This window comes from Pan paniscus, chromosome 5 (genome assembly GCF_029289425.2).
Source record: "Pan paniscus chromosome 5, NHGRI_mPanPan1-v2.0_pri, whole genome shotgun sequence".
Lineage (NCBI taxonomy): Eukaryota > Metazoa > Chordata > Mammalia > Primates > Hominidae > Pan > Pan paniscus.
In genome coordinates, this window is record NC_073254.2 from 121,495,759 (window position 1) to 121,513,550 (window position 17,792).

The 17,792-nt window shown below is 34.2% G+C and overlaps 1 protein-coding gene across 10 annotated transcripts in view; it reads left to right on the forward strand.

Annotated features, from left to right (window-relative positions):
• Positions 1-17,792, forward strand: part of GRIK2 (glutamate ionotropic receptor kainate type subunit 2) — a 1,183,164-nt gene that overhangs the window by 569,754 nt on the left and 595,618 nt on the right. Inside the window, exon 1 of one of the 10 annotated variants that reach the window (XM_034962603.3) lies at positions 7,891-7,906. The exons of the other annotated variants lie outside the window; for them this stretch is intronic. The gene's annotated coding sequence lies outside the window, so the exon portion shown is untranslated. Of the gene's footprint in view, positions 1-7,890; positions 7,907-17,792 lie in introns of those variants that run through there. 10 annotated transcript variants of the gene reach the window in all.

A 17,792-nucleotide genomic window follows, 5' to 3' on the forward strand; every position in this document is an offset into this window, starting at 1 on the left:
ATCTAGAGTACAGATAATTATTTCTGGATTCTTTGGGAGGCTGCCTAAACAGAGTGAAGTTAGTTACTCAACTTAAGTACGCCATAGCAAAAAGTCTTATTTTGTTTAGTTGAATCATTGGATTGATTCCTAAACAATTCTAAAAGGAACACCATGGCCTTTTGCATATATGCTTATGCTTAGGCAAAGCTATGACTATAAGTAAAAATGACATGCTTGTTAGGCTGCAGATATGTAACTGTCAGTAATCAAGCCATTGCATAGGAATTTATGAACAAATTCAGTGTGTCTGTTTTTCCCTGTGTACATAATTTTAATATCAACATCAATATTATAAACTAGGTAATTGTAAGAGGGTATAGTAAACTTGGTGAGGAATAAGCATATGTTGATAAATTTGCACCTCTCTTGAGGTCACTTATTGATTACAAAGCTTGTTATCTTTCATGTGCATTTAGTGGTGTAATTGCTTTTGAAAATTATGGCAGGATGATACCAAATGCAAATTAATAGTATGGCACTTGACACACCTGAGATTTCAGCAATTTTTTTTCACATCCGTATGTAATCTTTATTGGCCAAGATAGTCTATCCACATTTTGTTCTGATGGAATATTTAATTTTTTTCATGGCTAAACCTGCTTTAATTAACATTTTGACTTTTTCACTTCTAAAAATAAATGTTCATTTTTGCTCTCTAAATATAATCTATAGCCTATTGAAATTATACTTATTTGCTAAAAGCTGTAGTGGGTCCTTTCATCTTCTTTTATTGAATTTAGGATTTTAACTACATTAAAATTTACAGTTTTGGTGCTTCACAGTTTACTTCTTTGAATTTTCTTTCAAACAAAGTTGACCTGGAATTAGAAATTACAAGTAGCCATGCTTGATTAAACAGTCACTCCCTAGATGCCACAGAATCCTGTGGCTACTACTCTGAAAGCAAAGGTAAGGATCATTCAATGTGTCAGGAAAATATTTTACAGTAGATTTAAAACCATTAAATCTTTCCATAATAATTTTATTTAAATTGATAAAATATTATATTTAGACTTGGAAAGTAAATTACTTTAAAAAGCAGAAAGCAAAAGCACTTAAGCCATCATTTTTAAAGACTTGTTGAAAAATAAGTATTCTCATGAAAACACACTGTGCATATTTGAAAAATATTATGAGATAGATTTGTGTTCTGTAAGTAGTAGATAGTTTATTATTGCTATGATGCTGGATTAAAATATTTTTGTTGCATATTATATATATTTTTTCCTTCTGAGAGGGGATCTTTTTTTTTAAAGGACGTTTCCAGAAAAATCCTCACATTAAAAAAGTATTATCCATATTATTATTTTAAGAATTTTATGCAACTGACTTATTTCATCACAATATGTTTGTAAAAAGCCATGAACCAATCTCTTTTTGACCAGTTTGTTAGATATTTCTTTGACGGGAATACACATTCTTTTAATTTAGTGCTCCAAATATTTTTCAAATTTTGGTATACAGAAAATAATCAGATTCCCATGGCCCGCTTAGATAAACTGAAGGAGTCTGGCTGCTGGCCCAGGGCTGGGGCTGTCCCAGCCTCCTGCAGTGCAGCCTCCAATGGTGCACTGATTAAGAGGCTTTGATGTAACTGACACTCACTGACTCAGTCTGTGTTCTAGGCACTGCAGATACAAAACTCCATCTGGGGTCAGGATCTTTTCCATATTATCTGCCTGGCACAAAAGAGTGCTGGCAAACCCAGTCCACCTCTGCTAGACAATCGTATCTGGTACTAGGACGGCAGCCTCTTCAGCAAGAAGGGGGTACATTGGCCAATTCCTATGAATTGGGCTCCTCGTGAAGAACTCATTTATCCACATGGAGTATGTATTACCATGTCAAATTTTTCTCAAAACATAGGACCTCTCATTTCATGAGGCCAAAGATTTCTTGATTTTAAACTGACTTTTAATCCATGAGAATATGGCTCGTATTAATTTAAAAAGTAAAAGTGTTCAAACTGTGATTGAATCTTTTTTGTGATTATGACCGCAAATTTCTGTGACTTCAATATTTTCAGAAACCACAAAAATTTGATGCATCCAAATTTTTGTTTTGAAAAAAGTTGGAGTAATAATGGGGGGAAAATTCTCTGCTGCTTTCTGCTTCTGTGTTATTCAGGCGCTAAAGCTAAAGTCCCCAGAACACCATTTTTTTTTAAATGTGGTTTTCTTGACCAGAAGCAGAAAGTGTCAGCTCACATGTAATGAAAACTATCCATGCGTGATTTCTAGCCTAATTTGGCAGATTCCAAAGGTCCTTTGAAAGGCAGCTGACATTTCTGATGATTACCTAAATTGAATTGAACCTTTGAATGTTGTCATTTTAAAACGTTAGACTCAGTCCAAAGACAAAAAAGAGTAATAGCCATATATTACAATTTCTGATGTGAAGAAACCATTTAGTCTTCCATTTATAAGGCACAAATATATTTGCCATGCATCTTAAGGAAATCCATCATAATATACTCTTACTGAGATTGCTTTCCCAGTCTTTGTTAGCATATTCACAGTATAGTTCTAGTCATAGACAGAAGCTACGCATTTTTTTTAGAAGGTACAGCTTACTTGGAAATGGTAGTGGTGATTCTTCCTAAAGGTTGACCTTAACTGTGCAAACAAACTAACAAATAAATGAACAAAGAAAAAAACCCCTCAACTTTATAGGAAGTTCTAGGTTAACATTTTTTCAACAATATTGGACCATTCATGGTGGCTAACGAATGAGTACCAAAATATAAAGGCTCACTCTAGAGTGTCCTCATGCATACCTCATTTTATTGTACTCTGCTCTGGACCATAGAAATTACACATGTCTTGCTTTTTTTTTTTTAGACAGAGTTCGACTCTTGTTGCCCAGGCTGGAGTGCAATGGCACTCTGCCTCCTGGGTTCAAGCGATTCTCCTGCCTCAGCTTCTCAAGTAGCTGGGATTACAGGCGCCCACCACCACGCCCAGCTAATTTTTTGTATTTTCAGTAGAGACAGGGTTTCACCACTTTGGTCAGGCTGGTCTCGAACTTCCAATCTTAGGTGGTCTGCCCACCTCGGCCTCTCGATGTGCTGGGATTATAGGCATGAGCCACTGTGCCCGGCCGCACATCTGTTGCTCTTATCCACAACTTCCAAATTCTGCCTCTGCTTCTCCTGTTACTCCCTTTTTTCTCTCCCCAGTGTCTAGTTGTGCCACGACAGTGTCAAAGCCACAGTTGAGTATCACCTCCCTTGTGAAACCTTTTCTGGCTTTTCCCCAGCTTTTCACTCCTCAAATCTCTCAAGCAGTGTGTCATTGTATTTTCTCTGGGGCCATTTAGGTCTGTTTACACAAGGACAAATGTTCAAAGGAGAAAAAGTATCCCTCTAGAGTAACTTTTATAAATCTAAGAGTCAGTGTACCACATTCTGATAAAATTATATAGATACTAGGTGTTATTTCTGAATTGGGAAGTTTGTTTCTTCTTAAATAGATGAGTAGGCCTTAAAATAAACTTGTATTGGTAATGTAACACAAGTTGAAAATCTAATTTGTGGCCACATGCATTCTTATCATTAACAGGAACTGTTGCAAATTGGCTAGAATAGTCCTTTGCAGTTTGGATTACTTTTCTATTATAGTAAGAGTGATACAGCACATTAACACTTTGGCTTATTTTGAATAGATAGATATTTGCAACCTCATCCTGGAGAAATTTGCATTCAATCTTTGAACAGTAGGGGGTTATCTCCATATAGAGAATCTTCAATTTTCACTATGCATTTCCTTAATTTTCTCTGGAAGGACACCTGCAAGAATTAAACATGGGCTCTCTAACATCAAATTTTGTGTCCTTAGAAGCCTGAGGGAAAGCAGAGGACATTCACAATCAGTCATTTTTTTCTTTGATGAAAAGTCGTCTGTCTTTTACATTTTGGTTTAATAACAAATTGACTCCTTATAATGAAATTTATGTAGGTGGTCATTTTGTGATGAAAGTTAGAGGTAAAATATAAGTATTTTAACAGCATACTTTTAGTATCAATGTGTCTGTTATTATCGTAGACATCACCAATTAGAAAGGAAGATAACAGGATGATACACTGTGGAGATAAAGCGATAATTCTTTTAATATTCTTTAATTAAAACAGAAGAGTCAACTAATTTCCTAGTTGCTAAATACTGGAGATGAAACCACGTGGACATTTACAAATGTTGCTTCTGGGTGCACATGTTAGTTTTCTTTTGCTGATATAACAATTACTGCAACTTAATGGTTTAAAACAACACAAATTTATCTTGCTGTTCTGTAGGTCAGAAGTTGGGTACAGGTCTCACAGGGGTAAAATTAAGGTATAATCAGGACTGCATTCCTTTGAGAGACTCTTGGGGAGATAATGTTTTCTGCTTATTCTAGTTGTTAGTGGCATTCTGTTCATCGTGGTTGTAGTATTGATATCCTAGTTACTTGTTGTTTGCAGCTAAAGGTTGTTCCAAGGTTCTAGATGCCACCACATTCCTTACCTTATGGCCCACTTCCCCTATCTTCAAAACCAATAGTGGCCAGTCTAGTTCTCGCATTGCATTTCTCTGATTCAGCCAGGAAAAGTTCTTCACTCTTAAGGATTCATTTGATTAGATGGAACTGTCCAGATAATCCATGATGGTTTCCACATTTTCAGGCTTAACTCTTGATCACATCTACAATATTCCTTTTATTATGTAAGGTAACATATTCACAGGTTCCAGGGATTAAGACGTGAACATATTTGGGAGGCCATTTTTCTGCCTACCCCAGGCTGAAAAAACTGAGTTTAATAGCTCTCCATTACCAGCACTCATTAGGGATTTTCAGGAAAATATCAGTTGGGTTAAATTGGGATAAAGAAAAGAACTGAGAAAAACTTTGTTTTATACGTCCTAAAGCCCAATTCTTGCCACTTCTAATAGTTATTCTACAAAACCAGCATGTTGGAGTGTTATATTCCCTGACATTCCTAGCTATTCTTAAGACATACGAAGCTGAGAATTGATTCACAAGGCTGCCTGGTTTTCAATCTCAGTTCTGATTTACCTAGTTTCAGATACTTTAATGTGATCTTGGGGAATTTATGTAACCTATCTGTGCTTAATTTTGCTCAAGTGAAATAGAGACACTAATATACCTCTTTCAGGGTGTTAAATGTTAATATGTTAATGTGTTGTTTGGTTAGAATTATTAGGGCCTAACACTGTATAAGAGTTATATATGATTATGGTAGAACCTTACATTGCTACTGACTGCGCCGGTGTCCCTCAATACATATTTTTCTGATATAGCAATGTGCTCCATCTGAACGTAGACCCAAGCAGTTTTTAAAAATTGATGACCGACCATGGGGAGTGTTATAAGAAATGGTTATTTTAAAGTTGACAGCATATTTTCTGTTTCTCAGGAGAAGGTTGAATTCACTTAACAGGGCAGAATGTCCCTTTGGTTTTGGAGAAAATGTCACTGAGCTTTTTCTTTCAGCAAAAATAGAGTCAAGATACCACTCTAAAAAAAACCAGGAAGATCTTGGGGGACACAATTTCTCGTTTTATAGTATAAAATGTTATTTTTCTTAAAAAAATTATAGGTACAAGGACATCTTAAAAATTAGATTTCCTATTAGTATCATTACACACACTGATCTGCTTTTATCTGTGCTCCTGGGAGTTAAAGTCAGGCCTGTGCCTGTGTTTGTAGCAAATTTTTAGAGAATGTAGCCCAAGTAAACTGAGAATGAAGAAATGAGAGATGGTGTGCAGAAAAGCAGGGCTGCTGTCCAAGGGAACTGGTAACATTCAGCCCTGATTGCTCATCCCACATGAGATAAACAGATAAACATCCCACATGGAATCCTGAAACTGGGTTGAGGGTGGGGTTTAGTGAAAGGAGGGAATGGATTTAGATGACTGCTGAGTAGGTCTGCTAGGAAAGACTACGTCCATCAAATTGGAACATCCGAGTTATGCTGAGAAAAATCTTTCTTATGTAAGGAAGAGATATAATGTTGAAGATTCTTGTGTTTAAAAAGCCTATATATATTTTTATTGATGCATTAAAACACCATAAATCAATGGTTAGCCAACTTAAAGATTTCAGACACTTATCTTTTTGACAAATCATCTATCAAAGTGTTTTGCTTGAAATTTGAATTAAGTGGAGCAATATGACAAATTATTTTAAACAATATTCTGCTAACATTATATAATAGCATAGAGACATTTTACAGGCAGTGTTTTAGAGACAGTATCCATAGTCTGCAAGACACACAAAATGTATGAGTTAAAAAAAGAAACTGTAGTCTATACCTAAATATCTTTGAATAATATTTGTTTAGCACAATATTACTTAATAAATGCCTTATGATTGCAATGGTTGTTATTATTTCTTTAGAGAAATCTATGGTGAAAAAAGTAATTTTGGTTTTCTAATCAAGAGAGTTATTGACTGTCTTGATGCTAGACATAATGGTTGGAATGAAAGGAACTGAAATAGGAAGAATATAAATTGTATTTTTATTCCAATGTGTATTTTATTAACACATTGCTTGTCTTTACATCAAACTAGATAACTCAGTTGGATTGTGGCAACATACTGCCTGGTCTTTTGGGGAAGTTCTTAAAATCAATTTTAATAAAACGATTTAAAATGCCGTAATTCTTTCTCAGTAAACCACTTTATGTACACCTGTTTCCTGGCAGACACCTCCAAGACGTTGCCTCTATCCAAGGATGACTCCAGGGCTCTAATATCTATCACACAGGTAGAATCAGATCATTGACACAAGGCAAAGAGACTCCAACATGCATGGAAAGTAGTATTTCCCAAGATCAATTTTGAGGAGCACTAGTGAACATCGTATTGGTAATTAAAAAAAAAAAATTTCACTTTGTGTGATGGTTAATACTGAGTGTCAACTTGATTGGATTAAAGGATGCAAAGTATTGTTCCTGGGTATGTCTGCGAGGGTGGATTATAATATATTATAGATTTTTCCTTACTGCAAGAATTCCCTGGTCCTTCAATGCATAGTGTGACTAGTAAATCTCCAAAAGAAAAAATATATAAGATACATAACCTTTCCTTGAATTACTTGATTACAATACCCTCTATTTTTGCTGCATATTGTTTTTATTACTTGAAACTCACTTACATGAAGTGTGTATGAATAAGAATAACCAAAGAGCACATGTGGAACAGAGCAGCAGCACAGGTTTCGAAGCTAGCAATCAAGGCAACTAGCAAAATGCAGAATATCTGGAAGATTAGATATCCTACACAAGCTCAGCCTAAGGAGAGGGTCCATGGCTTTGGCAATGATAGCATTCAGTTAGTGATGTACAGCAGAGGTGCATGAAGCAGGTTGAAGAAAATATGATTAATAAAACCACTTTCTACTTCATATTTTAGGCATTTTTTATAGTCCCTCCTGAGCAGGAGCCAATTGCAGTGGAGGACGCATAAACTTTGCCTGTCATTATAAGTCACTGCATTGTGCTTCATTATAATTTTTACCTTTTCTTTTTTTTTTCTTTTTTTTTTTTTTTTTGAGACGGAGTCTCACTCTGTCGCCAGGCTGGAGTGCAGTGGCACCATCTCGGCTCGCTGCAAGCTCCACCTCTCGGGTTCACGCCATTCTCCCGCCTCAGCCTCCCGAATAGCTGGGACTACAGGCACCCGCCACCATGCATGGCTAATTTTGTTTTTGTATTTTTAGCAGAGACAGGGTTTCACCGTGTCTTTATGGAGAGGAAAAGAGGCATCAGCAATTTCAGGCAACCACAAAAGCTCTGATGTATTTTGAAGGAGTTTTTGTGCTTTCAAGAGTTTTAGCAGGAAACTCCTGCAGATGATGAAGGTAGAAATCTAGAAATGTTTGTTGTTGTCTATATAAAGTATGGAATTATAAACATTTACTTTGTGACTGATGAGACTTAAAGGATGGATGAATTTTAAAGGTGTTCATTTATTGCTTTTAAATAACTTGTAAAAATAATTTTCTTTCTTCTGAGATTTGATCTAAGCACCCGCTAATATACATGATAGTAGCTGTCTTAGATGACACAAGAAAATGAAATGTCTATTCATTCATTTTTGGTTTGGCCAATCTCATACCACAAGACATATTTTATACCCTTTTCCAGCAACAGAAGTATGTTTTTATTGTATAATTTAAAGCCATTTTCTTTGTAAAATTTTAAACCAGTTGGAAATTTGTTGAAATTGAATAATTTCTGGACCAGAGAAAGCACTATGAATGGGGACTACATATAAATAATTTAAAAGTGAATAAGAGAAAAAGCCAAGAATTCATTTGCATTTTTGAATAAAGCCAAACTTTCATTTAATTATACAGTAGTAGGCTTTAAAACATATATTTTTAGTCAAGTCTCTAAAACTGCCAGATGCTAAAGTAACATGGATAAGCCAATTAGGAATTGTTTCATTAATATAATCAGAGATTTTATAAAAGATACAAAGCTTTCAAGGTTTGGATCTGAGACAAAGTTTCCAGAGCCTCTATGTAGCCTGGTAAAAATGCACAATGATTCAAATGCAAGCTTAAGGTAAGCTAAAGTCTTTCATTCTTATTTTTAATAGCAACCCCAGAGCTCGACCTTCCATTATTCAATATTGCTGTTACTGCTATAGTGGGAAGAAAAGAGGGCAAAAATTTGTGTTAGAACACTTACAGGGAAATATTTTTTACACTCCAAGTGATTATATTTTAAGATGTCTATCTACTCTATTCCCACCTTCTTGTATTATTCAAGTTCAGCAATACAGTGAAACATCTACATGCAAACTTATGCTACACTTCAGTTCACATGATGAATACACATATAGAACCTCTATAATGAAAAGCAATCTAGATTTTATTTCATTTATAAATACCCAGTGTGGACTGCTTTCATAGTCCTTCCTTATTTTTTTTTTTGAGGTTTCATTTTTTGCACGCCCACGATATATATATATTTTTTTAATCTGGCAAGGATGTAGGAGTGTCTCTCAGGGCATGAGAAGAGAGCCACTTCAAGTCTGCCAGCACTCTACCCAACAGACCTATCCATCATTAAGGAGATCCCAGAAAGTAGGAGCTATGGAACTGCCTCATGCAGAGCTAATGTGAGATAGAGGAAGAAATCACATCCAGCCAGATGTCTTTTGCCAAGGGACTGCCCAGTGGGAAGGACCCACAGAGCCTCTTAGGAACTTGCATGTGTCCCACACCAGCTACACAGAGGGGATCAGGTCCCAGGTAGTGGTAGCCAAAAAATCATTAACCACCCACAGAAAGAACTATAACAGCAATGAGGTAAGTGGAGAGGGCTCATTAGTTCAGTTTTACTTTTCATTCTTTCACTAATGCTTATCTTCACATGAAAACATTCAGTTTTTTAAAGAGTTTATACTAGGGGACTAGAGCAGATAGAAATCTAAGTTTCAATTCCAGTCAGCTGGCATGTCTTTTTATAGTATGTTTTCACTTTGGCATGGACCAAAAGCTTTAGCAGTTATCCATAGGAATTACAATGGAAATTCCAGGCAGATTTTAGTTAGGTTAAAAAAAAAAAGTTGAAAATGTTGTTCTAGGCCAAGGACTTGTAAAATGTGGATGGTTGCCTCTTGTAGTTTTTAGTTTGCTTTTGAAGTGCTTTTGAAATAGTTACAAGAACCATTCCTCTTTGAAACAGGTACGATATAGGTCACATTTTCCTGTACAACTGGCCTTACTGGATCCTAGTATAACTTAACAAGATATAGGAGTTTTTCTTAAGCCGTGATAATCCAGTAAACCACAGAATGAAGTAATAGTTTACTTAAAATCTAATCAAGAGAGAAAACTTCAATATATGTTATAAGGTTCCTCATGATAATAACACCATGTCTTCCTATGTACTCCTTCCTTCTACCTGCCCTCTCCCACCTGTCGTACCAACACATATCACTTATATTCATTTTGTTGGACAACAGTGAATGCAGACCCAAAGGTTGAAAAATGAGTAGCCCAGAATACTGCTTCAGTTCTAGTGAAGACATTGGGACAGCATCCACCGGAAATATTAAAAAAGAGTTTGGGTGGTCATCTTTCAGAAAGGTTGAAGGGAAGATTCTCAGCCTGAATGAGGAGTTCACTATGTATTCTTTAATATCCACCAACTAGAAAATTGTGTGGTTACAAACCCACAATAGAGAAAACAAGGTGGTTTGTTCAAAAATGTCAGAGCTAATATTTTTAGAGTAACTGATCTGCATCAATGATCTAAACTATTTTAACACATAAGATACTATTTATTGTAAAATTAAAACATGCAAATGAAAAAAAGGAAAAACTGCTACTGGCATGCAAGAGAAGACAGCTACCTTTCCCACACTCCTTAATACAAGACCCATGCTAGTGAAAGGAAATTATTTAAAATAGACAATATGATTTCTTTTCTTCTTTCTTCTAGAAAATGTTAACCCACTGGGCCTGTTTAAATTAATATACTGTCCAAATAGAATTTCTGTTATTACTGATGATGAAATGATATCATTGATATCTAATATTTACTTGTTTTCTAATGTTTAAAATCAATGAGTTAAACATTTGTAAAGGCAGTTTAATTTACCTGTATAAATTTAGTACATGGTGGGATATAAAACTCTAACTGGCCTCATTCTTCTCCAGTCAATGTTTTAACCCTTGCTGTATTGAGTATTCCCTTTTCTTCGTTTAATAATATCCTGAACAGATTCTATAACTTTACAGTCACTTTAATTCCTAAAAGCCATCCAGTTTAATATCTCACTTCTATTTTATCCTGTGCCATCCCTGAATTGCAGGCCTGAGGGAAGTGGGGCGTGATTTCGTGAAGTGATACAGATGTTGGGGATTTAATCTTCATCTAAATAGTCCTCTTTCTTTCTCTTCAAGACTTGGGTCCTCTCTGTTGTGGAAAAGCAAGAGGTGAGGGCAGGAGCCCTCTCCACTTATGTCATAGCTTTTTTAGTTCTTTCTGTTGTTGGTCAGTGATTTTTTGGCTTCTACTACCTGGGAGCTGATTCCCTCTATGTATCTGGTGTGGGGCACATACAAGTTCTTAAGTGGCTCTGTGGGGCCTTCTTATTGGACAGTCCCTTGAAAAAAGACAACCGGCTGGATGTGAAACTTCCTTCAACCTTTCTGAAAGATGACCACCCAAACTCTTTTCAAATATTTCCAGTGAATTTTGTCCCAGTGGCTTCACTGGAACTGAAGCAGTACTCTGGACTACCCACGTTAGCAGCTCCACAACCCCTAGTTTCTGGGATCTCCTTAATGGTGGATAGCTTTTGGTAGAGTTCTAGCTGACTTGAGTTGGCTTTCTTTCACTTTCCCTGAGAGACACTCTTATATTCTTGCCATGGCAATTGGTGAGAGGGCAAGCTTCTTTATTGTGGCCTCTGTTGCTTCAGTATGACATCTCTTTCCAATTTCTTTGCTCAGTTATGTAGTGGGAGAATCAGTAAGTTTGTTGCCAAAGCAGATCTCCAAATGAGAAGCGAAATGCCTGTCTCCTCTTCTGAGCGAATCCTTCAATGTGATAATTTTTCTTTCTTTTTTCAGAAGCCTTCTCACTAGGCTGATTCTGAAAACTCTCTCTCTTCCTTCCTAGCTCTCTCCTTTTATATCCTGGGGATGGGGGAAGAGTAGGGTGATGGTTCAAGCCCTGCAGGAGGATCATTATACTCAGACTTTGTGAGTCTTTGTCCTCAGTCTGTAAGCTGCCACCAATTTCTTAGAAACAGGAGATGCCCTATTCACTACCCTCTGACACATTGATATTATAATCAGTGCTAGAAATCATCAATGCAAGAAAAATGTAGAGAAAACAATCCATCAAATTTTTAGCTAACTTTTCACAACGAAATAGCAAATATTCTACATGGAATGTATACATTTGAAAACATTTAGTGGACTGCATGATCTATAGTACAACCATGATGTTATAAATACCAGTATGCATTTGAGGACAAGTATTAAGTTGAATATAATAACTCAAATATAAATATTCTTACCTTTTGATATTCTTTTTGTGTCATTATGCAAAATAATAACTATGGTTTTATCAGTTCCACATTTTCACTTTTTTCTCTTAATGTGTAACTAACATTTTTTTATTTGCATACACATCAGAAAGAATCCTGGACTTGACCTCAGAAAATCCACATTCAAATCTAGGCTCTTTTCAGTGACTGCACTAATAGGTGACTTTGGACAATTCCTTTATATTCTCTGAGGTTTATTCAGTAGCCCTATCTATAACGCTTTAGTAGATTAAACGATCTCTCATATTATACCTAATAATAATCCTAAATTTTAAGAAAATGCTATTGGGTCAATAATTTAGTGTGTTTGATCAATGTTCGTCACGTGCCACCTAATTTCACTATACCCCCAATAGCCTATTACTTCACTATGATTGGTGTCTATAACTTTTATGCAGCTTTGTTAAAGGAGACCTTTACATGTTTTTGAGTTAATTATTTTGACTACTGGAATCTAATTATTTCCAGGAACAGTGATAAACATATCTTACAGCTAAACACCAGAGCCATGAAAATGACTTTAAACATTTTTATAAATAGTAGTTAACATGAAACTGAGATGCTTTGATTTCTGTTACAATGTTTATCTCTTTAAAATTAAGGTTGACATTGATGTTTCACTTTCATAGTTATCATTTGAGAAGTCTTTAAAATATGATACATTTATTTAAAATCTTTAGTTTCTTGATCTATTAACTGGATGACTTAAAAATCATTAAACCTTTAAGCATGTATATGTTAACAAAGCATAAACATGTCTGCAAGTTGGCAATAATTTGAGAGAAATCTTCCCCTTTAGTATGATTCTTTCATTAATAGCTCAAGTTTAGTTTATTATGTATATAGATGAACAGAAAAGAGGTCAATATATTAAGCATTCAAGATGAGCTATATGTTCAATAAAAGTCATGGTGTCCATAAATTTTTTTCTTCATTAAAGAATGATTTTTTTTTGCCATACCACATTTGAAATCTTGTATTTCTCAAAAGAACTTGGGTGTTTCATTTGTATTGCTAAACATTTTTATGGTTATTTAACCTGGATTATTCAGTTATAGCATTTATTTGCCATAGAGCAATAATTTATCTAAAAAACGTGTCATTACAGTTTATCTTTTATTTTTTTCAGATGGCATGCTTGTGATTGAAGGTATCTGGATTTTTTGTAAAGCTTCTCTTTTGGGATAGCTTTCTTTTTGGAAATTTCCATGCCAAAAATATTGCATTTTCAAAGATGTCCTTTCCTTTATGCCTTATTTTTTGTTTAAATTTGTTTTCCCTGTAGAGATATAATACCGTTTGGAAAAAGTGCTACAGATTACCTTTTGTTCTGGTATTTTTCAAAATATCCAGAGTTATTTATTTTGACCTCAGTATTTAATGTGGAGCCCTAAGAGACACATCATAGATTTCCCATACTGAATATATGCATTTAAAACAAATATATTCAAAACATGTTTACAGAAATACAAATGTACTGTGTGGTTGTCTTTTTTCTTTAAAATCAGGAAAGCCTACCCTCCCATAGCTTGAAAGATATTACATACAGCCTACATACTATTCAAAATTCATGAAGTTTGTGAAGACCAAAGTTTATTTTTAAGTGTGTGAATAAACAATTTTCATTTCAGGTTCTTTTTGAGTAGGCATAATACATAATTACAATTAGCTGATTGGCAGGCATTGCTTCTTGTGATTTAAAATCATTATGCAGTTTGTTACACTGTCCGCTTTCAAAGTTCTTTGATTGCTAATTTTAAAGACTGATACTCATTTCAGAATAAGAAATGGTATATATTCAGAATTTGGAAAGCAACAAATTGTATTTATTTTCAATTTTTTTGATTTAATAGAAACTTCAGAATAGATATGAAGAGGAAAGGAAAAGAGGTTTGAAAACTAAGGTCGAGACTGTTTCTATATGTTAATGTCTTGTGTCTACTTAGCCCATTTGAAGGAAATTCTCTCATTTCTGTATGATTTCTTATGTTGTAAGAAATAATATATATATTATTACACCTCTAATAGAGGTTCAGGCAGAAAAACAATGAATCCTAGGTTTTCCTTCCTTCCTTCCTTCTTTCCTTCCTTCTTTCCTTTCTTCCTTCCCTCCCTCGCTCCTTCCTTCCTTCCTTCTTGTTTTATTTATTTTTTTAAAGCTCCTTGTTTTCAATTTAGAATATGGTACACTACTTTAAGAATGTGGATTAAATGATTTATTTTAGCTTTGAGGTTGTATTTACTCATTGCTTCTTTTAAGAATTTTAGTAATTTTTAGATTTTTAGAACAAATGGTACCCGAGTTTTTCTTATATGTTTCCCTATTTACCACATGGATTTTGTAAACAATTAGAATGTCATTCTTTATTATTGAACAACATAAATAATAGTCATGTAAAAAATTCTGTTGGACTTAATTTACCAAGCTAGTCTTATATGCTTTCTTTGGTTTGACACTGTGTATTAGGAAACACATATTTTTTCCAGCAACTAAAAATAAATTTTAAATTGAACTAACTATTCCAATGACTAATTCTGATATATTATTTTTCCCACTTCTGAGATAGCTTGTACTTTTTGTTCCAGGACCAAATAATAACTGAATCAGTTGGTTTTGCTGCCAGTTATGGGACTGTTTTTGCCCATATTTTCAACATACTGGGTGCCCTTAGGTTTGTAACACATTTTATTTATCTGCTCTGTCATAAAGTAAAACACATTCATAGCTTTGAGGAATAGATGTGGTGATCAATCACTAAATAGAAGGCACAAAAAATGAACAGCAGATGTTGCTTTTTTGTATTTTGTGCTATTTTACACATTGCAAATTAAACTCATGTAAAATTTTGTGGGAATATTGGACAGTGCATACTCTCACTGTTATATGATTTTTAAAAAACCTGCTGCCTAGTTTTTTCTAACTCATCAGCCACATGTCTCATTACCTAGTTATTTTTAAGCCTCCTCTCCCATACACTGACCTACCAATGAATCCCATATTAATGCTCTCAGAGGAGGTGGTTGTAAATTGATTTGGAGTGAAGAGACAGAAAAGCAGTAGCAAAACTCTCTTCTGTTAGGTCAATGTCTTCACCCACCCCAAAGAACTTTGATAATTTAGTGCTAAATCAGGTGTTACTTTTATTCTATCATTTAAAATAATTGAACTGACTGAGTAAATTATAATAAAATATTATTGAGATATATATATTTAAAATTTCTTTACAGTTAGAAAGAAATGTCATATTCATTTGGAATTGAAGATTAAAACAGCCAGGGCATTATTTCTTAAACTGCACAGAGTATTTAATGGTAGCTTCTTTGAGGAGGATCAAGATGGCCAAAATATAGGGAAAAGCTTTAACACATATTTCTTACTTAGTATTGTGTTGTTCATTTTAATTATAATAAATGTTCTGAATATTCATCTGACCAATTAAAATATTTGACTTATGAGAAGTTCAGGCTTGAATATTATACTTTGCATTTTTGCTTTAGCTTTTTCTAGTAATATACAATAAAGGCACTATTCCTGTAAAATCTTATTTCTATGATAATCATAATCCAAGGCCCTTATCCTTTATTTAGTATTCATACTAAGCTTATCACTGTTATATCTAAGTCAGTGAAATGAGATTCCACAGGAGAAAAATGGGAGAGTGGCAGGCTTTTTTTTTTTTGCTTTGTTAGCTACGCAAGTCATATCGTACAAATTAGATATTAGATATCTTTTAAAAGTAATGTAATTAATTTGATTACATACCATAGTTCCTTTTTAAAAGAAGCTCACATAATAATACTGTTAATCACAATATCTAGAATTGTACACTTGTAGTAAAATTTAAAATGTAAATCTTTACATCAGTGATTTTTTTTCACTCATGCAACTGACAGATTTTTCTTCTTCCCATAGTCCCATCCAACCAAACACTTGAGTGCTTCATTACATGGATCATTTGTGCTTCTGAGATAACCAGAAGGTGTAACTCTTGTGTTGATCAATTATAGGAGACTTCCCTTGAGGCCTTAGAAAAAGAGTTCTTGAAAGAAATTCTTATCTGCTTTCCCTGACTCTCTCTGATGACTGATAACATATCTAAAGGCTAATATGTGTTAGAAACTGACACACGTTTAGAGAAGGTGTATTGTGCCCTAGAGATCTGACACTTTCCTTCACTGACTGAATTCTATCATCCTCTTGTGTCTAGTAAATTTTAAAAAGTCAGCTTGGTGAGCAAGCACATCACTGAATTTATTTTTGACATTGCAAATATTTTATTCGTCAGAGTCCATCGAAATGATGGATAAAAATATATATTAACATTGTACATGAAATGTGTTGGAGAGGATGTAGTTTAAAAGGAATTAGGCTAATAAAAAGTTGTTTAGTACACTCTAATTTTCAGCCAGTTTAAAAGTTGGATCAAATTTAAGAAATGTATCAATTATAAAGAGCTATTTTTTCACTTTAATGTCTTTCTCTTTATTGCAAACTTGTTTCTGTTTTTTTGTGTGTGTTTGTTTTGTTTCTATATCTGCTAGACTTCAATGTTGCACTTTTTGAAGAGCTCAGTGTAAACTGCAACTCTTTTTTCATAACCAAAAGGAAGAAAAATAAGTTATTCAATAATCTTATGTTTATATATAGTACTATTGGGTAGCATACGAAATGTCTTAATGACATAAAGTTTATACAGCCTCAGAATTTAAATCTAAAAAAGGCGATATTTGTGTGGCTGAGTGGAATGTAAGAAGATATATCACTGATACCTACTAAAACATACAAAAATTTTATAGTTTGTACAGCTCAACAGTAGAAGAGTAGTTGAATATTAGAGGAGCATTATAAAGGATAAATACTTTTAGATGCTAGGTAAATATATACAAAAGAGCCAAGGTAATACCCCATTTGATATGCTTAATCTGGGAAAATTTTGTGGAAGGACAAAATGGATATGAGTATGTCAAAAACTGAAACATTTCAAATTTTTTTTTGTTTTAGTGAGGCATTGACAAATTTTAATTAAGAATGTTGTCCCATCTTTTTCTTTTATTTATCAAATGCACAACTAATCTCAGGAATACCATATGATGAATTTAGTATATAACTGTAAATGGATTCAGCTACTGTGTGTTCTCTAGTACAATCAGATTGAACTATTTGGAGAACAAGCAGTTATCTATGTGGCTGTATTGTCTTCACACATCTTTCCTATGAAATGTTTCACTACTAGAGAAATATTTCTTTCCCCACCAATCTTCTATTATTTTTACTTTTATTTTTATTCATTTTTGGAGGAAAAGATGTGAAAAAATGCACATATTCTCAAGATAAGAAGCCAGCTCTTTAAGGAGAGTTCATTGGTGGGAACCTTTCAAACGGACAGCTAGCTGAGAACAAGTTGATAGACAGTGTATTGGAGTAATTAAAGCAAAAGGCTTTGGAGTTTATGAGCATCATAACTGTGATTTTAGGTTTTTTTCCCATTTATAAAATGTGAATAATTATAGTACCTACTGTATAGGATTGTTGGGAAAAACTCATTAAAAAGCTTGGCACGTAGAAAGATTTCACTGAATTTTACCTATATGATAATTATATTTTTGTAGGGTAAAGAAGGAAAGAAAATGTTTAACTTTTGAGGTTCATTTTGATGGCCTATTAAAAATCA